A 14,793-nucleotide genomic window follows, 5' to 3' on the forward strand; every position below is an offset into this window, starting at 1 on the left:
ATTAAACTACCAATGGCATTTCTCGCAGAATTAGAACAAATAATCCTAAAATTTGTATAGAACCACAATAAATAGCCAAAGCAATCTTGAGTAAAAAGAACAAAGCTGGAGGTATCACCCTCCCTGACTTCAGACTATACTACAAAGCTACAGTAATCAAAACAGTATGGCACTGACACAAAAACAGATACATAGATCAATGGAACACAATAGAGAGCCCAGAAATAAACCTATGAACATATGGTCAATTAATCTACAACAAAGGAGGCAAAAATATACAATGGGGAAAAGAGAGTCTCTTCAATAAATGGTGCTGGGAAAACTGGACAGCTACATGTAAAAGAATGAAACTGGAAGTTTTCCCATACCATATATAAAAATTAACTTAAAACAAATTAAAGATTTAAATATAAGACTTGAAACCATAAAACTCCTAGAAGAAAACATAGGCAGTACGATCTTTAACGTTGGTCTTAGTAGTATTTATTGGATCTGCCTCCTCAGGCAAGGGCAACAACAGCAAAAATAAACAATGGGACCTAATCAAATATAAAAGCTTTTGCACAGTGAAGGAAACCATAAACAAAACAGACAGGCAAGATACTGAATGGGAAAAGATATTTATAAGTGATATAGCTGATAAAGGGTTAATATCCAAAATACATAAAGAACTCATAAAACTCAATAACAAAAAAAAAATCCAATTTAAAAAATAGGCAGACAACCTGAATAAGCACTTTTCCAAAGACATGCAGATGGCCAACAGGCACATGAAAAGATGTTCAACATCACTAATCATCAGGGAAATTCAAATCAAAACCATAATGAGATATCAGCTCACACCTTTCAGAATGGCTACTGTCAAAAAGACTACAAATAAGAAGTGTTTGTGAAGATATGGAGAAAAAGGAACACTTGTGCACTGTTGGTGGGAATGTAAATTGGTACAGCCACTATGTAAAACAGTATGGAAGTTCCTCAAAAAATTAAAAATATAACTACCATACAATCCAGCAATTCCACTCCTGGGTATTTATCCAAAGAAAACAAAAACACCCATTCAAAAAGATATATACACTGCAATGTTCATAGCAGCATTATTTACAATAGCCAAGATATGCAAGCAAGTGTCCATCAACAGATGAATGGATTAAGAAGATGTGGTATGTATATATACATATACATGCAATGGAATACTACTCAATCATAAAAAATGAAAATTTGCCATTTGCGACAATGTGCATTGACCTAGAGGGTATTATGTCTAAGTGAAATAAGTCAGACAGAGAAAGACAGATACTGCATGTTTTCACTTATATGTGGAAACTAAAAAACAAAACAAATGAACAAACATAACAAACAGAAACAGATTCACAGATACAGAGACCAAACTACCGGTTACCTCAGGGGAGTGGGGGGGGGGGAGGGGCGGGAAATAGGTCAAGGGTATTAAGAGGTACAAACTACTAGGTATAAAATAAATAAATTACAAGGATATAATGTAGAGCACAGGGTACATAGTCAACATTTTATAATAACTTTGTATGGAGTGTAATCTATAAAAATATGGAATTATTATGTTTATACTTGAAACTACTATAATATTATAATTCAGTTATATTTCAATAAAAATTTTTAAGAGAATAGTAATGAGCGTAGAATAGATTCACAACAAGTGGTATATGTTAATGATAACAGCTACAACAATTGATACTTTTTACTTGGCAGATACATTTTGTAAGGTTATGTTTCCTGTGTATAACTAATATATGGATATTTATGCCATAAGATTCAAAATTATTTTTCTGGTCATAAAGAGTGAAACTGAATTGTGCTCTTTTGAACTTAAATCAAATCGTTTTATAAAAAGAAAAGGAAAGAAAGCACACACTCATGGAAGTGCATGCATCTTGGGAAGAGAAGAGAGCTACACTTGGAGAGCAGGAAAAAGCAGAACGTGGGGTCCTAAATAGGCACAATGGGAAACCTGTGTCACGATAACCCAAGATGGGTTTTTAATGCAAGAGACATGGAAGCCAAAACAGTGGGTGACGCTTTCCTTTAAAAACAAAGTCGAGTGCCTTGAACTTCTGACCCAGGTGTTCTATCTGCCTGTTTCCTCACTATATTCCTTCACAAAATAAAATTGATTGAAATACTAAAACTCTGAAAAATACTTATGGAATATCTCTTGCTTCCAGGACCATTTGAGGCTGCTCTGATTAGAAAACTCACTCTTACCAATCTACTTTACTTTTCTTACCCTTGAAAAGATAGGCCCCTATCATCTTTGCAGGCCAATATTCTTATGAGACATAATCACTGAGTCCATTTATTCTACATTGACTATACTCTTTAACACCTATTACAGAAATCTGGTAAGACCACCCTTTGGGAAATCTGGTAATATAACATATGACTGTTTGCAGTTTTTGTTGCCCTTTCCTCTGTATATAGGAACTGGCCATAGACTACATAAGATTAGTATATATCTCTAGTTATTTCTGCTCATGTAGAATCAGTCTCTAATACTATCAATATAAGGGTCGGGTCAATAGAATGAGTATAATTTTCACTGGGGAACAAAACAGGATATGGTCTTGCCATCTTTCTTTTTGACTTGTATTTCAGTAATTTAAATCTGCCTTTGGGTGAGATAGACATATATCTACTAGCTACCGAGGGCAAAAAGATAGACATTCTCTTGTAAATTGATAATATGGTTTCGATGTCACCATACTAAGAGCGCTTATTGTACAACTGTCCCTGCTATGAAATCACTGACAGTAGAAATAACTTAATATCAACTGTTCCAAATCAAAGCCATTCTTTTGGTAACTACCAATAGCTTTTGGTAGTTATTCCCACTAATAACCAGAATCATTAAAGCAAGGGATCACAATAATTTCCTCCCTGTATCCACATCATTTTTCAGTGTCACTTTGAAGCTCTATCATCAAGGGATAGAGTCCATTCTTTCACTCTTTGAATCTAGGTTGGCCTGGCACCTTGCATTTATCAAAGGAATGTGGGAAGGGAACTTGGGTGTCAATAGATTCTACATGGGAATCCTACATGTCTTTGGCAGTTTCTTGGAAAAAAAAAAACTGAACATGTAACTGCCATACAACCTAGCAATTATACACCTGGGCATTAATCCAGGAGAAGTAAAAACTTACATTCACATAAAAATATACACGCAAAAGTTTATGGAGGTTTTATTTATGATAGACAAAAATTGGAAACAACCCAGAGGTCCTTCAATGGGTCAACAGCTATACAAACTGTGATACATCCATACCATGGAATACTACTCAACAATAACAAAGAATAACACACCAAGACACATATTAATCAAACTATCAAAAATTAAATACAAAGAAAAAATATTAAAAGCAGCAAGGGAAAAACACCAAATAACATATAAGGGAATCCCCATAAGGTTAACAACTGATCTTTCAGCAGAAACTCTGCAAGCCAGAAGACAGTGGCAAGACATATTTAAAGTGATGAAAGGGAAAAACCTACAACCGAGATCACTCTACCAGGCAAGGATCTCATTCAGATTTGATGGAGAAATTAAAACCTTTAGAGGCAAGCAAAAGCTAAAAGAATTCAGCACCACCAAACCAGCTTTATAACAAATGTTAAAGGAACCTCTCTAGGCAGGAAACACAAGAGAAGGAAAAGATCTATAATAACAAACACAAAACAATTAAGAAAATGGTAATAGGAACATACATAGCAATAACTACCTTAAATGTAAATGGATTAAACACTCCAACCAAAAGACATAGACTGGCTGAATAGATACAAAAATAAGACCCATATATATGTTGTCTACAAGAGACACACTTCAGACCTAGGGACACATACAGACTGAAAGTGAGGGGATGGAAAAAGATATTCCATGCAAATGGAAATCAAAAGAAAGACGGAGTAGCAATTCTCATATCAGACAAAATAGACTTTAAAACAAAGACTATTACAAGAGACAAAGAAGGACATTACATAATGATCAAGGGATCAATCCAAGAAGAAGCTGTAACAATGGTAAATATTTATGCACCCAACATAGGAGCACCTCAATACATAAGGTAAATGCTAACAACCATAAAAGGGGAAATCAACAGTAACACAATCATAGTAGGGGACTTTAACACCCCACTTTCACCAATGGACATATCATCCAAAATGAAAATAAATAAGGAAACACAAGCTTTAAATGATACATTAAACAAGATGGACTTAATTGATATTTATAGGACATTCCATCCAAAACAACAGAATACACTTTCTTCTCAAGTGCTCATGGAACATTTTCCAGGATAGATCATATCTTGGGTCACAAATCAAGCCTTGGTAAATTTAAGAAAATTGAAATAGTATCAGGTATCTTTTCCGACAACAATGTTATGAGACTAGATATCAATTACAGGGGAAAACAATCTGTAAAACATACAAACACATGGAGGCTAAACAATACACTACTTAATAACCAAGAGATCACTGAAGAAATCAAAGAGGGAATCAAAAAATACCTAGAAACAAATGACCCAAAACCTATGGGAGGCAGCAAAAGCAGGTCTAAGAGGGAAGTTTATAGCAATACAATACTACCTCAAGAAACAAGAAACATCTCAAATAAATAACCTAACCTTACACCTAAAGCAATTAGAGAAAGAAGAACAAAAAACCCCAAAGTTAGCAGAAGGAAAGAAATCATAACGATCAGATCAGAAATAAATGAAAAAGAAAAGAAGGAAACAATGGCAAAGATCAATAAAACTGAAAGCTGGTTCTTTGAGAAGATAAACAAAATTGATAAACCATAAGCCAGACTCATCAAGAAAAAAAGGGAGAAGACTCAAATCAATAGAATTAGAAATGAAAAAGGAGAAGTTACAACAGACACTGCAGAAATACAAAGCATCAGGAGAGATTATTACAAGCAGCTATATGCCAAAAATTGGACAACCTGGAAGAAATGGACAAATTCGTAGAAAAGCACAACCTTCCAAGATTGAACCAGGAAGAAATAGAAGATATAAACAGATCAATCACAAGCACTGAAATTGAGACTGTGATTATAAATCTTCCAACAAACAAAAGCCCAAGACCAGATGGCTTCACAGGTGAATTGTATCAAACATTTAGAGAAGAGATAACACCGATCCTTCTCAAACTCTTCCAAAATATAGCAGAGGGAGAAACACTCCCAAACTCATTCTACGAGGCCACCATCCCCCTGATACCAAAACCAGACAAAGGTGTCACAAAGAAAGAAAACTACAGGCCAATATCACTGATGAACATAGATATAAAAATCCTCAACAAAATACTAGCAAACAGAATCTAACAGCACATTAAAAGAATCATACACCATGATCCAGTGGGGTTTATCCCAGGAATGCAAGGATTCTTCAATATACACAAATCAATGTGATACACCATATTAACAAATTGAAGGATAAAAACCATATGATCATCTCAATAGATGCAGAAAAAGCTTTCGACAAAATTCAACACCCATTTATGATTAAAAACTCTCCAGAAAGTAGGCATAGAGGGAACCTACCTCAACATAATAAAGGCCATATATGACAAACCCACAGCCAACATCATTCTCAATGGTGAAAAACTGAAGCCATTTCCTCTAAAATCAGACACAAGACAAGGTTGCCCACTCTCACCACTATTATTCAACATAGTTTTGGAAGTTTTAGCCACAGCAATCAGAGAAGATCAAGAAATAAAAGGAATCCAAATCAGAAAAGAAGAAGTAAAGCTGTCACTGTTTGCAGATGACATGCTACTATACATAAAGAATCCTAAAGATGCTACCAGAAAACTACTAGAGCTAATCAGTGAATTTGGTAGCATAGCAGGATACAAAATTAATGCACAGAAATCTCTTGCATTCCTATACACTAATGATGAAAAATCTGAAAGAGAAATTAATAATAGTAAATGGGAAACACTCCCATTTACTGCATGCAGAAAACTATAAGACACTGATGAAAGAAATTAAAGATGATACAAACAGATGGAGAGATATACCATGTTGTTGGATTGGAAGAATCAACATTGTGAAAATGACTATACTACCCAAAGCAATCTACAGATTCAATGCAATCCCTGTCAAACTATCAGTGGCATTTTTCACAGAACTAGAGCAAAAAATTTCACAATTTGTATGGAAACACAAAAGACCCTGAATAGCCAAAGCAATCTTGAGAAAGAAAAACGGAGTTGGAGGAATAAGGTGCCCAGACTTCAGACTATACTACAAAGCTACAGTAATCAAGACAGTATGGTACTGACACAAAAACAGAAATATAGATCAATGGAACAGGATACAAAGCCCAGAGATAAACCGACACACATATGGTCACCTTATTTTTGATAAAGGAGGCAAGAATAGACAATGGCGAAAAGACAGCCTCTTCAATAAGTGGTGCTGGGAAAACTGGACAGCTATACGTAAAAGAGTGAAATTAGAACACTCCCTAACACCATACACAAAAATAAACTCAGAATGGATTAAAGACCTAAATGTAAGGCCAGACACTATCAATCTCTTAGAGGAAAACATAGGCAGAACACTCTATGACATAAATCACAGCAAGATCCTTTTTGACCCACCTCCTAGAGAAATGGAAATAAAAACAAAAATAAACAAATGGGATCTAATGAAACTTAAAAGCTTTTGCACAGCAAAGGAAACCATAAACAAGACGAAAAGACAACCCTCAGAATGGGAGAAAATATTTGCAAATGAAGCAACTGACAAAGGATTAATCTCCAAAATTTACAAGTAGCTCATGCAACTCAATATGAAAAAAACAAACAACCCAATCCAAAAATAGGGAGAAGACCTAAATAGACATTTCTCCAAGGAAGATATACAGATTGCCAACAGACACATGAAAGAATGCTCAACATCATTAATCATTAGAGAAATGCAAATCAAAACTACAATGAGATATCACCTCACACCAGTCAGAATGGCCATCATCAAAAAATCTAGAAACAATAAATGCTGGAGAGGGTGTGGAGAAAAGGGAACCCTCTTGCACTGTTGGTGGGAATGTAAATTGATACAGCCACTATGGAGAACAGTATGGAGGTTCCTTAAAAAACAAAAAATAGAATTCCATATGATGCAGCAATCCCAGTACTGGGCATATACCCTGAGAAAACTATAATTCAAAAAAAGTCATGTACCACAATGTTCATTGCAGCTCTATTTACAATAGCCAGGACACGGAAGCAACTTAAGTGTCCATAGACAGATGAATGGATAAAGAAGATGTGGCACATACATATAATGTAATATTACTCAGCCATAAAAAGAAACAAAATTGAGTTATTTGTAGTGAGGTGGATGGACCTAGAGTCTGTCATACAGAGTGAAGTTAAGTCAGAAAGAGAAAAACAAATACCATATGCTAACACATATATATGGAATCTAAAAAAAAAAAATGGTTATGAAGAACCTACGGGCAGGACAGGAATAAAGACACAGACATAGAGAATCAATTTGAGGACACAGGGAGGGGGAAGGGTAAGCTGGGACGAAGTGAGAGAGTGGCAGTGACATGGACTTATATATACTACCAAATGTAAAATAGATAGCTAGTGGGAAGCGCTGCATAGCACAGGGAGATCAGCTTGGTGCTTTGTGACCACCTAGAGGGGTGGGATAGGGAGGATAGGAGGGAGATGCAAGAGGGAGGAGATATGGTGATATATGTATATGTATAGCTGATTCGCTTTGTTATAAAGCAGAAACTAACACACCATTGTAAAGCAATGATACTCCAATAAAGATGTTAAAAAATAAATAAAAATAGTAAAAAAATAAAACAATAACAATGAATAAATTATTAATTCATGCAACAACCTTAATGACTCTCTAGAGAATTATACTCAGTGCATAAAGTCAATCCCAAAGTATTACATAATTTATGGTTCCATTTATATAACATTCTTAAAATGACAAAATTACAGAAAGTGAGAACAGATCAGTGGTTGCCAGGGATAAAGGAAGGGATGAGGGAAGGAGGGAAGTGGACATGGTTATAAAATAAATGGATCTTTGAAAGAAACAAAAATACTAACTCAAAAAGATACATGCACCCCAACGTTCATAGCAGCATTATTTAAAATTGCCAAGATACGGAAGCAACCTAAGTGTCCATCAACAGATGAATGCATAAAGAAAATGTGGTTATATATACAATGGAATATTACTCAGCCATAAAAAAAGAATGAAATTTTGCCATTTGCAGCAACATAGATGGACTTGGAGGACATTATGCTAAGTGAAATAAGTCAGATGGAGAAAGACAAATATTATATAATATCACTCATATGTATAATCTAAAAAAATACAACAAACTAGTGAATATAACAAAAAAGAAACAGACTCACAGATACAGGAAACAAACTAGTTCTTACCAGTGGGGAGAAAGAAGGGGGGAGGGGCAGAATAGGGGGAGGGGGAGGGGATTAATAAACTACAAGGATATATTGTACAACACGGTGAGTATAGCTGATATTTTACAATAACTATAAATGGAGTATAACCTTTAAAACTGTGAATCACTCTATTGTACACCTGTAACATATAATATTGTACATCAACTATACTTCAATTTAAAAAAGAGAAAAAAATGGATGGATCTTTGTGGTGTTAGACATGTATCAAGGTCAGTATCCTGGTTGTAGCATTATACTGTACTTTTGTAAGCCATTACCATGGGAAACTGGATAAAGTGTTCACGGATCTCTCTGTATTATTTCTTGCAACTGCGTATAAATCTACAATTATCTCAAAATAAACATTTCAATTTAAAAAATGAAATAAAAGAACATGGCAGAAGTGATGCTGTGCCAATTCCAAGGCAAGGTCTCAAGACTTCATAGTTTCTTATTGGAACCCTAACCAGACCCCGTGTGAGCAACACTCAGCCCGCTGGAGGATAAGAGACCACGTGAAACAAGAGAAAGCATCCCAACTGAAGCCATCCCAGACCAGCTGGCTCCCAGCCAGCCTAGCAGTCAACTGCAGACATATGACTGAGCCCAGCAGAGACCAGAAGAAAGGCTCACTGGGCCCTGCATACCTGTAAACTGTGAGCTAAGTAAATGCTTGTCAATTTTAGACACTAAAGTATTGGGTAGTTTGTTACATACTAAAAGTTAACTCATACAAGTCAACGCAACTCATACAAGTCAACGCATTTACATATTTCAAAACCAGTTTATCCTGGAAGATTCCCTAGAAAGTTATTTTGTTTAAAGTTAGATGTTTTGAAATCTCTTATGTCTGAATTGGACATTTCATAAGCCCCATGTTTAAAATCACGTAAAATTATAAGGGTGGTCTAAGACCCTTGACCCTGCCAATAGGAATGTCCTAGGCTTACCTCACTAGGGAGGGGGCCGGCCTTTTATTTAGGCCTGGATCCTTGAAAAGATCCTGCACCTTCATTAGGGTTCATCAGGCTGCCCCAGCCCAGTGGACAGTCAAAAGCACACAGCTCTGTCCTTAATAAGCTTCATAAAATCGTCACTTCCCAAATAATTGACTTCCAACTCACTGCCACTCAGTCATTATCAAGAGCTCAGTATTTGTGGAAGAGCGTCTGAAGGCTACAGCACCCATTCTATCCTCCTGGTATTCTAAGTGCCGCCCTTGAGTTAGGCCACATCACCAGAGAATGAAAGGACCATGCTGATTTGGCCCTCAAAGAATTGCTTTTATTGAACTTCACTTTGGCATCCAGCCCACTTTCCTATCCTATGGGACTTAAGAAAAAGCCCATGAAATCCAGTATTGTCTTGGATCTGATGATAGGGCTTAGGGGCCTTATCCACCATGCCTTCATTATCGGGACGAGCAGTGTAACTCTCCTGAGGGGCTGGTTTGGGTTTCCTCCATGGTTCCTGTGGTTCATGTCACTGACATGCCTTCCCACTTGTCTGGGCAGCTCAGAGTCAAACTGAGGGGTTGAGACGCTTGTAAAACAGTGTGTGGCTCAGATCCAGGCATCATCAGACTTCCTTCTCACCTGTAGCTTCTCTGCCTGCCATTCACCTCAGATCTGAACTGATGGCCTGGACCAAGGGGGTCATCTCAGTGGCCCTGGAGTCTGGCAGAGTTATGAGGAATCACCTGGGTCTAAGCTTACAAATTCAGCCTTGTTCACCTGGTGAGTTACCCACCAAGCAAATCAGCCATGGGCTTTCAGGCATGGGGGAAGTGGAGGGGGAGATAGGGAAATCTGCCATAGTTAAGCCCCTCAATATAGCAGGAATTCTGTATATGCTATTTATCCTCAAAACAACTCGGAGAGTTGGGAATTATCATCTGCATTATCCAGATGAGGAACGTGAGCATCAGAGAAACCGTGACTCACCTAGAAACTGCACAGCTGATTGGCAGCAAAGCCAGGAGGCAAACTGGAGTCTAATTCTGAAGTCCATGTTCTTTCCTCTAGACTAGGATTGGCAAACCAGGACCCACAGACCCAATCCAGCCTGCCCCCTGTTTTCGTAAATAAAGCCTGATTGTAGCACAGCTACACCCACTTGTTTACATATTGTCTGTGGCTGCTTGTACATGGCAATAGCAGAGTTGAGTAGCGGCCGCAGAGACCACGTGACCTAGTATCTTCACTACACATTCCTTTACAGAGAACGTTTGCTGACCATTGCTCGAAGCAAAGCGCTCTAGACAAATGCCCGTTCTGTCTTAAAGAAGAGTCATCAGAATCACCTGCGGGGATGGGGGTGGGGGTGTTCTTAGAAATGCAGATTTCCAGGCCCCCTTATGTCTCCCAAGTTAGACACCTCCAGGTTGGAAGCCTGAATCTGCACTTTTAACACACACTCCCCTCCCCCACACCACCACCACCACCGCCGAGTGCTTCTGACAGCCCCTGAAGTTCATGAACTACAGCCCAGTCCAGGGACTTAATGTCTCCAACAGCCCTTGACCTGACTGTAGGTTTGCAAACTCGGGAGCTTCCAGGGTGAAATCTGCAACTAGTCCTTGTACACAGAGGGTAAGGAGAGACCACCCCAGACTGGCAGGTGGCAAGGGAACTTATATACGAGACTTGTCCTGTGCACGGCAAGATAGTGGATCTCCTTCCCCACCCACCAGAATCTTAAAGCTTATGTCGAGGTCTTAGCAGGGTTCAGTCACACACAACCATTCAGATGATCTAAACGCACACTACTCTCTCAAGGCTGTGTCCTTGGAACAGCTCCCATTGTGGGAACAGTGGGCAGAACACACATTCCAAGGACAGGGGAGGGGTGAGGAGCCTCTAATTGCCTGGGTCCAGCTTAAGGGTCAACCTGCAGTCACGTCCTCTCAATGACCTCCTCCAACACTGATGGGCATTAAGAGATAACTACCCCAGCTCCCTTGTTCCTTGGGGGAGGGAGAGCAACAATGAGGCTTGTTCTGCACTGGCTCCCAAAGATCCCCAGCAGGGCCGAGCCCCAGCTGCCCACAGTGGTAATTTTCTCAGCCCTGCACCCTTTACTGCCATCTTTCCCCCCACCCCCCGTCCCGCTTTCCCTCCCCTACTGGTGCTTCTGGGATCACCTCCTAAACACACTCCTTGGCCTCGAATCCTCTCAGGGTCTGCTCCTGGGAGGCCCCCTCAAAAGAGACAAGAGCCAGAGACATTGAGATAATTATAAATCTTGGTTAGATTTTAAAATGCCACAGATGCAAGTAATAATCATTGCATTCCTACCAGGGATCAAGTTCTAACACACACTCCCCTCCCCCACACCACCACCACCACCGCCCAGTGCTTCTGACAGCTCCTGAAGTTCATGAACTGTCCACCCCCAAAGAACCCCCAAAGTTCTGTGCTTGCCCCAGAAAGGGCACAGGGTAGGAAAGAGTGAGGGGCAGGAGGAAGAACCAAGCTGCAGAAACGAATGAGATATGGTCCCCACCTCAGACAGAGTTGACAATTTAATTGGGGCCAGGGGAGCTGACCTACGATAACACAGAGAAATAGAGAAAGCAGGAAACAGAAGATGCATCAAGCCAGCCTTAGGTCTCCAGATTAGACCCTTGCATTTTACACTAGAAGCAGGGGCCACCACCAGCCACTGTTCCCTGAAGCGGAGGTCCACCAAGCCTCCTGAGTCTGAAGGCAGCAAAGACTATAAAATGTTTCCACAGGTCATTATTATTTTTCACCCTCAAAAGAGCCTTGTAGGTAAATGGGAGTAGTATTATCATCATTCATGCCATTTTTCATGTCAGGGAAACATGAGAGGTCCAAACGTGTACAAGTCAGAGCAGAACCAGCTCACAAGTCCTGCTGCTGCTCTGTGTTGCCGCAGACTTATTTGAGGGTTGAAGTCAGCCAGGACCCCATTCTGCTAGGAGCTTTCTCGGCTAAGCTAAACTGTTGATTTCTGCTGAGGGAATACATAAGACACCACCCTGGCCCCAGCCAGCTCCGAACCCCGGGGAGGGGAACATCTCCAGAAGGAAGGGTTCCTGGCGGCTCAAGTCTGAGCCCAGCTGAGAATGGAGACTGAGTCTCCACCTCAGGAAGTGGGATTTTCCCAGCTCATCTCCTAACCTCACCTACCAAAGCTCGTGTTTTCTACCTCTTTACCTGCACACCCCCAGTCTGGCCTGGCCCCTCTACTCCCAGCGGACACCTCCTGCCCCCAGGGAACCAGAGGGATAGCAGAATTCTGGTTTCCATACCAACACCACCAGGTGCACAAGGCAACAAGGGCCTGCCTTTTCACTCAGCTCAGTGTAACTGTCAGTGGCCACGGTAATTTCAAGTCAGCCTATGAGGTTAATTTGCCTGCTGCTTTCTCTGCACAGAAGCCCCCAGCATGGAAGAAAGGTGAGTCATCAGCCCAAACCACCCCATTAAGCCAGGATCAAATCCAGTGGTCCTGAGTTTTCCCACTCACACCTGAGGAGGCCCATTAAATGGTCCATCATCTAAAAATCAATCCACGATCTCTGAGTATCTCATGGGCAGCATCGGAGGGTGCATGTAACTTCCAGCCTTAGCCAGCATGTGCTGATACTCCAGTAAGGGTTGGGACTCCCCAAGTCCTCTCTCTCCACCCTGCCCCCAGGTTAAAGGGGGGTGAACAGGAAGGGGAGACACGGGCACCAGCTCCAAGGAGGGAGCCAGGGAGTTAGACCTGCATGGGCGGTTGGTTACCAGGAAACACTGGTCCTTGGGTCCAAGTTCCAGTTCAGAGGGAGTTTTGACAGCCTCCTTGGTACCTGTCAGAGCCGAGTCCTGACAGGCAAGAGTGGTTTTCCCAACAGGAGTACCCTGCCCTCCCCAAACCTTCAAACACTTGCTCCAGGTCTGCCTTATAATGAGATCTTCTTCACGGCCAGAGTCTCAATTAAAAGACCCCTCATCTCTGATGCTGGCCCTGCTTGGGGGCTCCGGAGACACCGGCTGCTCTACTGCTCCGCAGCTAAAGTCTGGGCTGCCTGCCGGTGCAATGCTCAGAAGGAGGGTGGCTGGTGCAGATTCCTGCCCATGTTCAGGTGAGCGCATGCTCATGGGTGGACAGGTCAGTTACTGGCAGCCAAGGTGAGGGGAGGGCTTTCAGCATAATTTTTAATCCATTGCATTTGGACAACATATTAAAACGTTTACTATGTGGATGGCACATTCCAACATCCTTATTAGAACAAGCGGACCAACAAAGGAGCAAGAGAGCAACTGCCAGCATTGAATTGAATTGAGCACTTTCTACATATTATATTATCTAATCCTAACCACCACCTTATGAAGTAGACTTATATTATCTAATCCTAACCACCACCTTATGAAGTAGAAGGAAACAAGGTTCAGAAGAGGGAAATGACTCACCCAGGGTCACACAGCCAGGAAGCAGTGCTGCTGGAATTTGAACCCAGAACTCTGCCACTCCAAATCCCATCTTGGTAATACTGTTCCATGCTGCCTAAACCTGGAAGAGAAAGTTAAAAGGCAATTTTAAAGGCAGCAGTCCACACACAACCACCCTGCATGGGGGATTGGTCAGATTAAAGAGTCTCTCCCATTAAAGGAGATGGGGACAGGGAAAGATGGGAAGTTTGCAGTAAAAAGTGAACCAGAGCCACCTGAAAACCTCAGTGTCACTAAGATGGGATTTCTCTAAACAGAATAAGGCTGCGGACAGGAAAGTCCAGGAAGAGGAGTGAGAGTAGCGGGCTGTGATTTCACCTGTCGAATTCAAGCTATCTGTGTAATTAATTTCTGTTGGTCCAGAACCTCGGGAGATTCGCAGGTGAAATCTGAAACTGGTCCGCATACAAGGAGAGACCGCAGAAGGAGGTGGCCACTCCAGATTGTTAGGTAGCAGATTTAATAAGCAAGGAAACTTACTTAGGAGGCTTGTCTCCAGCGCCGCAAGTTCTCTGCACCCGCCCATCAGAATCTTAAATGTTTAAATAGAGGCCTTAATGGGGTTCAGCCACGTACACCGTCCAGATGGTCTCAACACCTTACTCTCTGAGGGCTGCGTCCTTGAAAATGGCTCCCAGAGTGGGAGTGGCTGGCGGAACTTACATTCCAAGGACGGAGGGGGGAGGGGGGAGGAGCCTCTGATTGCCCTGGTCCAGCTCACAAGTCAACCTGCGGTCATATCCTCTTCCTGACCTCCTCCAACACCATGGAACTCTCCATCTGCCCACGACTGTTATGTGAGTGAAAAATAAACACCTGGCAGTAACAGCGAGGGGGTCTGGAGTCA

The 14,793-nt window shown here is 40.9% G+C and overlaps 1 long non-coding RNA gene across 10 annotated transcripts in view; it reads right to left on the reverse strand.

Moving 5' to 3' along the window:
• Positions 1 to 14,562, reverse strand: part of LOC132348764 (uncharacterized) — a 271,302-nt gene extending 256,740 nt beyond the window's left edge. For all 10 annotated transcript variants that reach the window (XR_009497553.1, XR_009497547.1, XR_009497550.1 and 7 more), the window contains exons 1-2: positions 14,427 to 14,562; positions 13,908 to 14,007 (exon numbers count right to left, since the gene is read on the reverse strand). This is a non-coding gene — a long non-coding RNA (uncharacterized LOC132348764). The remainder of the gene's footprint in view (positions 1 to 13,907; positions 14,008 to 14,426) is intronic.
• Between the last annotated feature and the right edge of the window lie 231 nt (positions 14,563 to 14,793).

The sequence above is a fragment of the Balaenoptera ricei genome, chromosome 15 (genome assembly GCF_028023285.1).
Source record: "Balaenoptera ricei isolate mBalRic1 chromosome 15, mBalRic1.hap2, whole genome shotgun sequence".
Taxonomy (NCBI): domain Eukaryota; kingdom Metazoa; phylum Chordata; class Mammalia; order Artiodactyla; family Balaenopteridae; genus Balaenoptera; species Balaenoptera ricei.